Source organism: Molossus molossus, unplaced genomic scaffold, assembly GCF_014108415.1.
Source record: "Molossus molossus isolate mMolMol1 unplaced genomic scaffold, mMolMol1.p scaffold_m16_p_1, whole genome shotgun sequence".
Lineage (NCBI taxonomy): Eukaryota > Metazoa > Chordata > Mammalia > Chiroptera > Molossidae > Molossus > Molossus molossus.
In genome coordinates this window covers 87,758,055-87,770,947 of record NW_023425344.1, presented here as the reverse complement: position 1 = coordinate 87,770,947, position 12,893 = coordinate 87,758,055, and the positions used below count along the sequence as shown (strand labels likewise).

At 41.3% G+C, this 12,893-nt stretch overlaps 1 non-coding gene and 1 pseudogene across 1 annotated transcript; one reads left to right on the top strand and one right to left on the bottom strand.

The window, feature by feature from the left end:
• The first annotated feature begins 1,283 nt into the window (after positions 1–1,283).
• On the top strand, positions 1,284–6,123 carry LOC118631301 (annotated as a pseudogene).
• A 6,560-nt stretch (positions 6,124–12,683) lies between these two features.
• Positions 12,684–12,893, bottom strand: LOC118621027. Its single transcript, XR_004957607.1, has one exon. It is a non-coding gene; the product is annotated as a small nucleolar RNA U3 (small nucleolar RNA).

Below are 12,893 nucleotides of genomic sequence, written 5' to 3'. Positions count from 1 at the left end.
CAGGAAGGAGAAATTAAAATTGAGAAGTTGCACAGGTGATTAGATTTATACAACTGATTAAATTAAATAATAACAGGGCAAAACAAAACAGAATCAATCAGAAGAGTCATTCTTTTTTCAAAGCAGGATTCCATCTTCTGTGAAATTTAAATTACCTGGATAATTATTTCTATACTTAACCACTTTGCCTGAATAGGCAAAGCCTTTTTACAATGTAATCTCAGTTAACACAGCAGATGGCACGGGTTACCAATCCCATCAAGTTATTGTTTTTCTGTATCAATAATAATAGGGAAACTCCACCTTCCAAGTGCTCAGCAAATATTAATTCATCATTGTAGCACTCCTAGGAGGAGGTGGAAATTTTTAATAAATAAATAAAATACAGTCTAGATTAATTTACTTGAAAGCACCTGTGAAAGACAAGCAGAGAAACTCACAAAAATTAAATGACTATATTAATTATGTGAAAGAAGGTAATCTTGTTTCCTGAGTCGCTCTTCCTTGAAGTAATTTCAGGAGGAACTCAGGGGAGTCAGGGGCCTGTCAAGGTTTAAACATTTTTGTCTCCACTCTCTTTTCTCAAGTGAAGGAACAATTAGCAGCATTTCCATGGAGACATGACGAAGTCCAGGCAAGGGACAGGCCTGCTGGCAGGTCCGGGGCGGGCCCGCCTCCCGGGGTCCTGGGCCCCGCCCCTCGGCCGCTCCCGGGTCAGCGAGGCGGGGATTCCGGGCCGGAGCCCACCTGGGTCCTCGTCGGGGTTCCGGTCGCCTCCACGCCTGCCCGGAGGTTTCCTCCTTCCCTACCAGGACCGAGCGCGCCATTGGCTGAGAAGCCTGAAGCTCCGTCCTCGTGCTCTGGCCGGTCTGGCTCCGGGTTCGGAGGGGAGCGCGCTGGGACCTGGAGGAGGACCGGCTGGCGCAGGACCGGAGCGCGCGGAGGCCGCGGCGCGCGGAGCCGAGGGCCGCTGCCGGCGGTGGGGTGGTCCCGGCGCGCGGAGGCGCGACCCCAGCGGGCCACCGAGGAAGCAGCGAAGAAGGCCACCCTGTGGGGCCCCTGAGGACCGGCGGTTCCCACACCGGGAAGCGCGCGAGGTTGGCGGCCTCGCCATTCCACACCTTCCCAACTGGTGGGGCCCGAGCAGAGGCGAGGGGGCGAGGATCTGTGCAACTCGTGCGAGGCCTCGCGTGCGCCGACTGACGCCGCGTCCCCAGTTTGCGTCTCAGCTCTCAGCGACTTCCCCCAACTCCCTAGCACTGTCCTTTGGGGAAACTTAAACCATGGCTGCCCCTGAGGTTCGCAGAGCTTTCTGTGCTGCGGACGGCGTGTCGTGCGAGCATCCTTTGAGCCACAGCAGCAGAGCTGTCCTTGTGGGCAAACCTTACATCCCAGTAGCACTCCTGACCTTTACTGACGGTAACATCGGTGCCTTCGTAGCAATAATTGATGGCAAAGAGCATTTTATTTACTCACCTTTGTTTTCATACGTGCTTAGAAACTAAGGGTTTGGATGAGTGTACTAGATGAGTTCAGAGGAAGGGAAACGCAGGGGTATAAAACAAGAACATATTTATTTGGTACATTTCCAGCCTTTCTCTTGCCGTGTTGGAGAAAGGGGCCCCTTTTGAAAAGATGCAGAGATTCAGGTAAACTCACCATTTCTCAGGTGGAGGAGATATTTCTATTTTCCTCAAAGTATTTCTACTTTTGGTCACTCCTTATACAGAGAGAAAAACCTCAGTGAGAGCTAGACTTCAGTTCATCACACACATCTGTCTTCATTGAGGTTATTGTCGGTTGGTTTATCCTTTATAAAATACTGAAGTCCTCCCCATGATTCAGATAATAGCTCATTCAGTTGATAGCCTCTGTCTACAAAGAATATGAAGTAGTTTTAAAAATTGCACATTTGAAAAAGAACATAAGCCCTGGCCGGTTTGGCTCAGCGGTTGGAGCGTCGGCCTGCGGTACAGAGGGACCCGGGTTCGGTTCCCGCTAAGGGCATGTACCTCGGTTGCAGTTTGTCCCCGGCCCTGGTTGGTCGTGCGGGTGGCAGCCACTCGATGTGTCCCTTCACATCGATGTTTCTCTCTCTCTCTTCCTCTCTCTCCCTCCCGCTCTATATGAACAAAAAATGGAGAAATGTCCTCGGGTGAGGATAAAAAAAAAAAAAAGAACATAAGTAAAATAAGTATTAAGAACACTCCAGGTGTGGTGAAATTATGCGTAACTGCTAAAGTTGATTAGCAAATTTGGCTGAGTTTCCTTATGTTCCTTGGATGCAACATATTTTCTGCTCAGAGCAAATACAGTCATGAGCCACTTAAGGACAGGGATATGTTCTGAGGCACTTACACTACCTGAATGATATAGCCTACTACACCCCTGGGCTATATGGTATATAGCCTGTGGCTCCTAGGCTACAAACCAGTACAGCATGTTACTGTTCTGAATATTATAGGCAACTGTAACACCATGGTAAGTACTTGTGTATCCAAACATATCTAAACATAGAAAAGGTACAGTAAAAAAAATGACATAAAAGATACATGTTTCACCTGTATAGGGCCCTTTCCATGAATGGAATTTGCAGGACTAGAAGTTGGTCTGGGTGAGTTAGTGAGTGAGTGGTGAGGGACTGTGAAGGCCGAGGACATCACTGTCCACTACTGTAGACTTCTAAACACTGTACACTTAAGCTACATTAAATTTATTAAATAGCACGAGATTAGATCATGCACAAGAGAAAATGATGCAATAAAGAGATGTGGTAAACTGAAGATTTGTTAGGCTGCATATATATGCGTAACACTTACTGTTTTACAGCAAGCTTTCATTTTTATAAGTAGAAAGAATACACTCTAAAATAACAATAAAAAGTGTAGAAAATGAATAGTGGTTACTAGAGGGAAAACGAGGGAGGATGAAGTGGGTAACAGGGGTCAAATATATGGAAATGGAAGGAAACTAGACTTTGGGGGAGCACAAAATAAACAGATGGCAAGTTATAATTTTATTTTTTTCTTTATTGATTTTAGAAAGAGAGGAAGGGAGAGAGAGAGAAACATCGATGAAAGAGAACATCAATTGCCCGCCTCCTGCATGCCCCCCACTGGGTATCTGGCCCACAACCTGGGCATGTGCCCTGACCCGGAATCCAACTGGCGACCTCTTGGTGCATGGGTTGATGCTCAACCACTGAGCCATACCACCAGACACAAGTTATAATTTTATACACCTGAAAATTATACTGTTATTAACCAGTGTTTCCCTAATAAATTTCATTAAAAAATTTTAAAGTACGTATAGTAAACACATAAACCTGTAACATAGTCACTTATTGTTATCAAATATTATGTACTATGCATGATTGTATGTGCTATACTTTTATACAACTGGCAGCACAGTGGGTTTGTTTACACCACCATCACTACAAACTTGTGAATAATGTGTTGCAGCTATGACATCATTAGACAATAGGAAATATTCAGCTTCATTATAACCTTATGGGATCACCATTGTATATGCGGTCATTATGGGGCACATGGCTGTAGTAAAAAAAAATAAAAGGCATTTTGGTTTTTGCAAGGCTACTTTGTAAAATCCTTAACCTGCCACTAGAGGCTGCTCTTAATTCTTAATATGTGAGGGCTAATCTAGTGGAAAGAGCTTTTTTCCGTAGTCAGTATGGAACTAAAAATTCTTTGGAAATTGCATTGCCCTGCTATTCACATTTTGATGTTTCATTTTTTCTCTATTAAAAGTCCTTTTTTTTCTTTATTTTAGCTTAAGTTTTAAAAGAACTTTTTATTTTACTTATTTTATTTTAAGCTTACTTATTTTAAATTATTATTATTATTATTTGGTTTATATCCATTCTGTTTCATGTTTTATTGATGGCACCTAAACAGAAGATAAAGGCATACTTACCTTTGGCTTATGTTTTTGTATTTTAGCACTGTATATAGGCCTAGGGCGTTTTTGGTTGTTGTTACTGAATTTCCTTTTTTTGCAATTAGAAAGAAAACCTGTTTTGTTTTGTTTTTTATTGTTTATTAAGGCACAATTTATGACCAAAATGCATTGTGTCTTTCCCTTTTCTTATTAATCATGATAGTGAATTAAATTGCTTTTCTATTTTACCCACTTTCTTTTTAATAAAGTAAGGGATATTCAGAAAGGGCTTTTAAAATAGGCAAGATATAATTATATCTCAAAGAAGCAAATATAGAGTAAAGGGGGGAGCTGTGTTCCACCTCCTTGAGGGTAGAGTATCTACATCAATTATATGGACTTCTGCACAGGAGACTTGTGTACTCACTCCCATTTATTCATTTATTTAATCATTTCTAGTACAGTGTGACTCATGGATAATTCTTTTATACTTTGGGTTATAATTCACTGTTACTTCATTTATCAAAGCATCAGTGTTAGCCATTGGAGCTCCTCTTGGCTCTGGTGTCCCTCGGACGCACCTCCATAATCGTGAGGTTTCGGCTTTATTTTGTTTTTTAGCATTTCCTTACTTTCTGACACTTTAAGATGCTCCAGGCTCATAATGTGTATTTCCAGCCCCAGTTCCGGAATCAGTCATTTTCCCAAGGAGTCCTGGTTTACTTTATTGGAGGATAGTCTTAGAAACCAAGATATGCGTGCTAAATGTGCTCAATACTACTGGGGTGTCATTGCTTCTAGTTTTTGTCAGCTGATAGAGCAAGGAAATATTTGTGTGGACACTGAACTCTCTCTACACATATCTATACATATCTCTATAAGAAACCATCTGTGACTATATTAATATGAACATGAGTTCACACTGATGCCTCAAACTCTAATCTATTACCACATGGATTTTTCTGGCCTCCTTCCCTTGCTTATCTCTAACCTTCCATTCCAACACGACTTCTCCCATTGCCCATCTATTTGCATAACTGTACCATTTTACCACACGAGTGTAGCAGTATTAGAACTGTTCACCAGAACTTCCTTGGGAAACAACTACATCTACTAAAGCACAGTGCTTATGTATGGTTTCTTCTGCCTTAGTCTTATAGACTCCACTAATTTTGTAAAAATCTATCTTTATTGTTGAAAGTATTGCAGAAGGCCCCCTCTCCTTTCTCCCACTGACCTCATTAGACTCCACCAATTTCAGTCACTCAGGAGCTCCTTTTCTTCCACCCCATTCAGTGAGGTGGTAAATAGATTTGTAATACATTAAATTGTTTTAGTCACATTTTGTATTCTGGATCCTTTTACCTCCTAAATAAATTATTTTTTTTTTCTAATTTGCACATGTTAATGTTTATTCTTTGGGCTGTAAAATTCTATGGGTTTTGACAAATGCGAGATATTGGACTTGAGATACAGAGTTTGGAGGCACCCCAATACATATGACAGTTAAAGCCATCCAGGCATGGAGCCCTAAGGGTAACAGGTGGAATGAAAAACAAGAAGTAGCACAGAACCCTGGAAAAATATCAATATTTATGAGTCAGGTGAAGAAAGAGAAACCAGCAAAAGAGAATGAGGAAGAGTGGTCAGAGATGTATGAGAGACAGCTCTAAAGAAGCCAGGAGGAAAATGTCAAGGAGAGGGTTAAAGGTTGAATTGTGTTTCCCCTCCCCAGTTCATATATTGAAATGCTACCCACTCATAATGTGACCTTATTTGGAGATAGAGTCTATACAGAAATAATCAAGTTACAGCTTCTTCTCTTCAGAGAGGCGGTGGAGCAGTCTCCCCAGCAGACGCAGAGAGGCGGATCTTTGTGAAGACCCTGACCGGCAAGACATCACCCTTGAGCTTGAGCCCAGTGACACCACTGAGAATATCAAAGCTAAAATCCAAGAAAAGGAGGGCATCCCGTCTGACCAGTGGCGTCTGACAGCTAGAGGATGGCCGCACTCCCAGACTACAGTGTTCAGTAAGAGCCCACCCTGCACTTGGTGCTTCATCTGAGGGATGGCACCATCCAACCCTCCCTCCACCCGCTGGCCCGGAGGTACAACTGCAACTAGATCATCTGCCGCAGTGTCACGCCTGCACCTGGGTGCTGCCAACTGCCCGAAGAAGTGTGGCCACAGCACCAACCTGCGCCCCAAGAAGAAGGTAAAATAAGGCCCCTCCACCACCTCCTCGGGCCCACAGGGCAGCCTTTCCCCTGAACCCTGTGACCATGGGGCTTTAATGAAGTCTCTCGTTTGTTGACTGGAGCAGTAAAAAAGAAAAAAGAAATAATCAGGTTACAGTGAGATCATTAGGGTGGGCCCTGATCTCGTAATATGACTGGTGTCCTTATAAAAAGGGGGAATTTGGATACGGACACATACAGGGAGAGTGCCCTGTGAACTGGCCCAGGCCCCTCTTCCTCAGCCCTCGGAAGAGAACAGCCCTGCAGACACCATGATGCAGCCAGCCGGCCTCCACAACTGCGAGAGGACGCATTTCTATTGCGTAAGCGGCCGGTCTGCAGGGCTGTGTTATGACAGTGTTAGCAAACGAATACAGGAGGGGTCAGTTATCTTGGTTAACGATTGTTCGGTTAAGAGAAGAAATGAAAAATTGCCTTTTGATTTAGTGATTAATAGGTCGATGGTATTTTAGCAAGAATGATTTCAGAAGCAGAAGTCATCTTGTGGTGAATTGAGGATTGAATACTAGGTGACTAAGTAAAGACTAATCATGTGTTTAGCTTTAAATGAACTGGGGGATGCAGGGAAGAAAGGCAGTTTGTTAAGGCTCTCGCCATTTCAGAGTCCCTGCATAATTGTACTTGATTCTGTTGCTACTTCTATTTACCTTGCATTTAGAAAAATCAAATTAGTATTTTAAGTCTTTATTTCCAGTATTTTATATCTCTATTCAAAAGTGTTAGTAGCTCTGTTATGACTTTGTTAAATTAACATGTGCTAAGTGGAGCACGATGTGCCGGATAATGAGCTGCAGTTCAGCAACAGACCAGAAGAGAAGCTGAAATGGAGAACTTTGTCACTCTGTCCGGGCAGAGGCACACGGCACACCTCCAGGGGCCCCGTGGGAGGTCCAGATAAAGACAGAGAAAGGTGCCCTGGCCAGTTTGGCTCAGCGGTTAGAGCGTCGGCCTGCGGTCCGGAGAGACCCGGGTTCGGTTCCCGCTAAGGGCACGTACTTCGATTGCAGTTTGTCCCCGGCCCTGGTTGGTCGTGCGGGTGGCAGCCACTCGATGTGTCCCTTTCACATCGATGTTTCTCTCTCTCTCTCTCTTCCTCTCTCCCCCTCCCACTCTATCTATACAAAAAATGGAAAAATGTCCTCGGGTGAGGATAAAAAAAAAAAAAAAAAGACAGAGAAAGGCAACACCTGGGAAACATGCTTTGTTAGGTCCCTCCTGGAGTGATTTGAGGATCCACGGCTGAGGTGGCATTGGTCAATTCAAACGAAAAGAGCAGGGTTTTGGCAAGTCCCACACGGGTCTTATCTAAGGGGTACATAAAGATAAAGCCCTGGGAAGCAGGGGAGACTGTTGATCACAAGGGCTATTGGGAAGACATATTGGGAACTGACATTTGCTTGGGACTCTGCAGGCTGTTATCTAGGGTATGCGCTTGCATGAGGGGGCTGGCGTCAGATTAAGGCTCCCGCAGGCCACTTGGGCAAACCAAATGGATGCCATGGCAGCAATGTAATGAAGTAACTAACTTAGCTGAACACTCCAGACGCTGTCTTTAACTGCCTATAAGATAAAGGCCTCAGGTTGATTTTCAAGACTTTACATATCCTGAACTTTTCTTCATCATTCAGGTTTGCTTTTCACCATTGTGATCCTGCGTTCTGATCCTAGTCCCTCATCATATATCCAGTTTATTAAAAACTCCAGCCTCTGGAGGGACCTGGAGAGTATTATGCTAAGTAAAATAAGCCAATCAGAGAAAGACAAATACCACATGATCTCACTTATTTGTGGAATATAATGAACAAAATAAGCTGATGAACAAAATAGACCCAGAGATATAGAAAGAAGTAGGGTACAGAGTGACAAACCTTAGAGGAGGGGGGTAGAGGGAGGAAAGAGATAAACCAAAGAACGTATATGCATATATGTGTAACCAATGGACATAGACAACAATGCTTTGGGGTGGGGTGGGGGGATGGGGAGGAGGGTGTGTAGGGAGGAAAAAGGGGAAACATCTGTAACAAAAATAAATTAATAAAAAAAATAGGAAGAATTGATAATTACCATTAAAAAAAACGAAAAACCCTCCAGCCTGGCCAGTGTGGCTCAGTGGGTGAGCATCGCCCATGCACCAAGATGTCACAGGTTCGATTCCCAGTCAGGGCACATGCCCAAGTTGTGGGCCCGATCCCCAGTGGGGGGCATGCAGGAGGTGACCAGTCGATGATCTCTCTCATCGATGTTTCCATCTCTCTCCCTCTCCCTTTGTTTCTCTCTAAAATCAATAAAGAAAAACAAAAACAAAAGCTCCAGCCTCCTCCCAAATTTGTTGTGTCCCTCTAGTTATAGGTTACTAATTCTTCAAGTCAAAGTTTAAGCCCTCATTCTATTAGGACTTGGCCAACTCTTTAAATTACTCTTTAAGCCCAACTTCTGCTATTAAAATATCAGTTGGAAGCTAATAACTTATTTTTATTTATCATTGTATCTTCAGAGGCAAATTGTGAAAAATTAGGAATATGTCTAAATAATGCTAGTAAGACAATCCTGCCTTTACCTAAAAACCCCACATGATACGTTGGTTAGCTGCTGTGACTTGGGAAAATACAGCTTTGTGCAACCCTGGAGAGACTTCGTATTGGTGCTGAGTTTTAGTACATCAGTAATTGTGTATGCCTCTTTGCCCCCAGCTGAATTCTCAGCCAACCAAGAGATAAAGGATCATTACCAATAAAGACTAGGTTGGAGGACATAGCTTCAGTGTGTAGTGATAATAAAGAACTCAAAATATTAGGTAGGCTTACTACCCTGTCACAGACCCCTGGCAACTGTGTGCCCACTTCCCTTCCCCAAAGGGAGCCTATAGGCTAAGTTTACTATATTGTTGAAAGCAGAGTAGAGCACATGTTTTCTAAACAGGCAGGCTCTTAGAAGAGGAAAGAAAAGGGTCAGAGGTTGACCCATGTATGCCCAGTTCCTAATTATGATGAGAGAGATGAGTTAGGGGCAGGAGAAGACCAGTACTTTTACTCTGTTGGAAGGTATCTCCCTCCACACTGAAGGACGCATTAGGAGTTGGAAATGAATTCTTTCCTAACATTTGGAGAGGAAGAAAAAGGAGGCTTCCTACCAGAAATGTTTCCTAGGGATTCACGTCACGACACTTGTATCAACATTCTGGAAAACTTCAAAAGGAATTTTTCTCCTCTACCCATTCTGAAATAACCCAAAGATCACCCTAATTCTTTTTTTTTTTTTTCAATGTGTTTTTTAATTGATTTGAGAGAGGGAGAGGGAGAGAGAAACATCTATAGGCTGCCTCCTGCATGCCCCCTGCATCCCCTTGATCAGGGGATCAAGCCTGAAACTGACCCTTTGTTGCATAGGACAACACTCAAGCAACTGAGCCACACCAGCCAGGGCCGCCCAATTTCTTGAGTTTACTTTGTAGATGGCTATACCTTTGAGTGTCTCATTAGAAAAAGACTGGCAGCTGACAAAACAAGACATGACTAAAACTATGGCTATATCTGTGAGGTGTTGTGTGAAATCAGTGTCTGCATTAGATCTTGTATATTTAAATTTTTTCCTTATGGCCTCAAAATAAAAAAAAATCTTCTCTCCTGATACCAACAAGAAATAGGAAAATTAGAATTCCATGTGAGAAAATCTAAGCATGGCATCCAGACCAGGATTTAGGGTAGATTCTGGGGCACAGTTGGTGAATGGGGTTAAGAGATTACATCTGGGACACTTCTCAGTTTTACAAATCAAGGCCAACCCTCTAAATATGTATTGTACATCCCACGTTGCTCTGTTCCATTCTCATTTTATGACTGTACATTTGATTTTAAAAGCTTAAGCTAAACTTTGACACTTTATGGATAGTCCTTGACTAATCTTAGCTGGATCCAGAGCACAGTCTATCACTTTATAGTTAAAAGAAAGAAAGAAAGAAAAAAAAATGCAGCCCTTTATGTACCCTACAATATGTACCTGTTAGTTTACCAGGCATTTTGTCTAAATTTTGCAGCTACCTTTTTTTTTTTTTTTTAAATGAACTTCATTTAGACTTTTCTGAAAAAGCAGAGCATGGATTATCCTTATTATCATGTTAGGATAAATCTGTTAGGAAGAGCATACATTTATTTGAGCTTTTATAGATCCTTGGACCTAGACCTTTAATTCCTTATGTAGGAATCAGTTTTACCACTGTCATAATGTTGACAAAGATCCTTCCCATTATAATACATTCTCAATTTATCTGGAAGTGTTCATTACGAAGATATATTGATTAAAGTGCTAGATTTTATGATACTTTATTAAGTTGTTCTATTTCTTTCCCCTGAGGGATGATGGCGAGGAGGAACCTTGGCAATATTTTCCAAAACCCTTTAACAGGCTAAAACAACTAGAGCCATGCCCTGTATCCTGTAATTTTGGGGACCATAATAATCAGCCTATGTCTTACAGCAGATGGATGCAAAATTATGTATCTGGGAAAATCTTGCTTGACACAGTGGTTCTACATTTTGAGTGGATTTCCAATCAGACAGTTGTTCCTCAACATTTATAAGAATCAGTCAACATATTCCTCAGTTCATCTGACTATTAAAGTAGCAGGGAAAAAATCTGTACTCAAACTCACTATTTTGATAAAACCTTAAAATTCAGTTTAAAATATTATTTTTGAGAGATTACCTAAAGAATATAATCTATTTCATTTTTCTAAATGTTATAACATTTAACTTTAGTTTTAGCCAGATATAATAGTTGTATACTTGAACACTATTGGCTCTCTATAGAATTGCTTTGAGAACTGACATTCGATTTTAGCAAAGTGACTGCAAAAACCTGTTTTAAAGGGATAGTGGGGATGAAAGCCCAGTTTGAATGGGCTCAAGGAAGAAACTTTAGATGAGCATAGACAACTCTTTGCTGTTGTTTTTTCTTAGTCTTTTATTCTCTGATAAAAGACACTGTGCCAGATTCTAGCACAGACCTTGGACATAACAAATGTTCTGTAGTACTGGTTGAACAAATAAATGCATATCTCTTTCGAGTAGGGGGCATACAGGAGGTAGCCGATCAATATTTTATTCTCACATCAATGTTTCTCTCTCTCTCCCTTTCCCCTTCCTCTCTCTTAAAAAGCAATAAAAAATAATAAAATAAAAAAATAAAAAAAATAAAAAGCAATAAAAATTTTTAAAAATAAAATAAGTGAATATTTCTAGGTACACACATATAAAGATTTATCTAAAAGGGGTCCCAGTAGTGAAATTGTGAGGTTTGATGTCATCCCCATTTAAAATCTCATTACATTTTTTCCTAAAATGTTTAGCATAGACAACTCTTTTTTTTAATTTTTTTATCCTCACTCGAGGACAGGTTTGCATTTATCTTCAGATAGAGTGGGAGGGAGAGAGAGAGGAAGAGAGAGAGAGAGAAATATCGATGTGAGAGAGACACATCGACTGGTTGCCACCCACAAGACCCCAACAGGGGCCGGGGATGAACTGCAACCAAGGTACATGTCCTTAGCGGGAACCGAACCCAGACTCTCTCATCCTTGGGCCAATGTTCTAACCACTGAGCAAAACTGGAGAGGGCAGCATAGACAACTCTTTAGATAAATTTTGCAGTAAAGAGAAGTAGAGATCTGGGGGAAAAAACAAAACAAAACAGGATAAAGAGATGTTTTTGTTAACTTTTAGGGAAATGATGTTTCTTTGCTAATGCAAAGAATCCAGTAGAGAAGTAAACATCAATGCTGTAAGACTTACCAGTGCAATGTAGGACTTAGTGCATTGACCTTAGCTAGGAGCTTAACCCGTAACAGCAGAGAAGGTAGAGAATATCGGTATGAATGCTAGCATCTTATTCCAATGTAAAAATTTCAAGAGCTATGCAGTGAAAATCCTTTCATCCTTATATACTTGTGAATGTCTTTGTGCAGAATATGCAGGATAAATCTCTAGAAATTGTATTGCCAGGTCAAAGGAAATCATATTTTAAATTGCAATCTATGTTCCCAAATTCTCATCCAAAAGACTATTTCAGTGCACACTGCTACTAGCAGTAGTGAGAGGGCCCTTTTTCTATCCCCTCACCAACATGAATTTCACCAGTTCTCTTTAATTTTGGTTATCTGATGGGTAAAAAAAAAATGGTATTTTTGATTTTGTGTATTTGGGGACATTCATTCTCTCTCTCTCTCTCTCTCTCTCTCTCTCTCTCTCTCTCTCTCTTTCTCTTTCTCCAATTTCTGGTTGATTTTTAAAAACATCTTTATTGGGACATAATTCATATACCATAAAATCCATACATTTAAAGCATATAGTTAAATTATTTCCAAGATTCGTCTACATTGTAGCATGTATTAGAACTTCATTCTATTTTCTTTTTTTTATTGTTGAAAGTATTACAGATGCCCACCCTTTTCCCCCATTGACCCCCCATTCTATTTTCAATAATATTCCATTACACTGAATATATATATATATATATATATATATATATATATATATATATATATCCTGCCCTTCTTACTCTCCCAAAGGAAGAGAAGAACGATCATCAATAGCCAAGAGAAGTTGCAAAAGCAACACCAAGAGCCAACTTAATGCTCAGGAGAGAATGCTGTGCCTCCTCCTCATGGTTTCTGGCACACGACAAGTTCAGAGAAACTTCTCTAGTAACAGACTATAGAAATTATCCCTGGAAGTATAGTCTT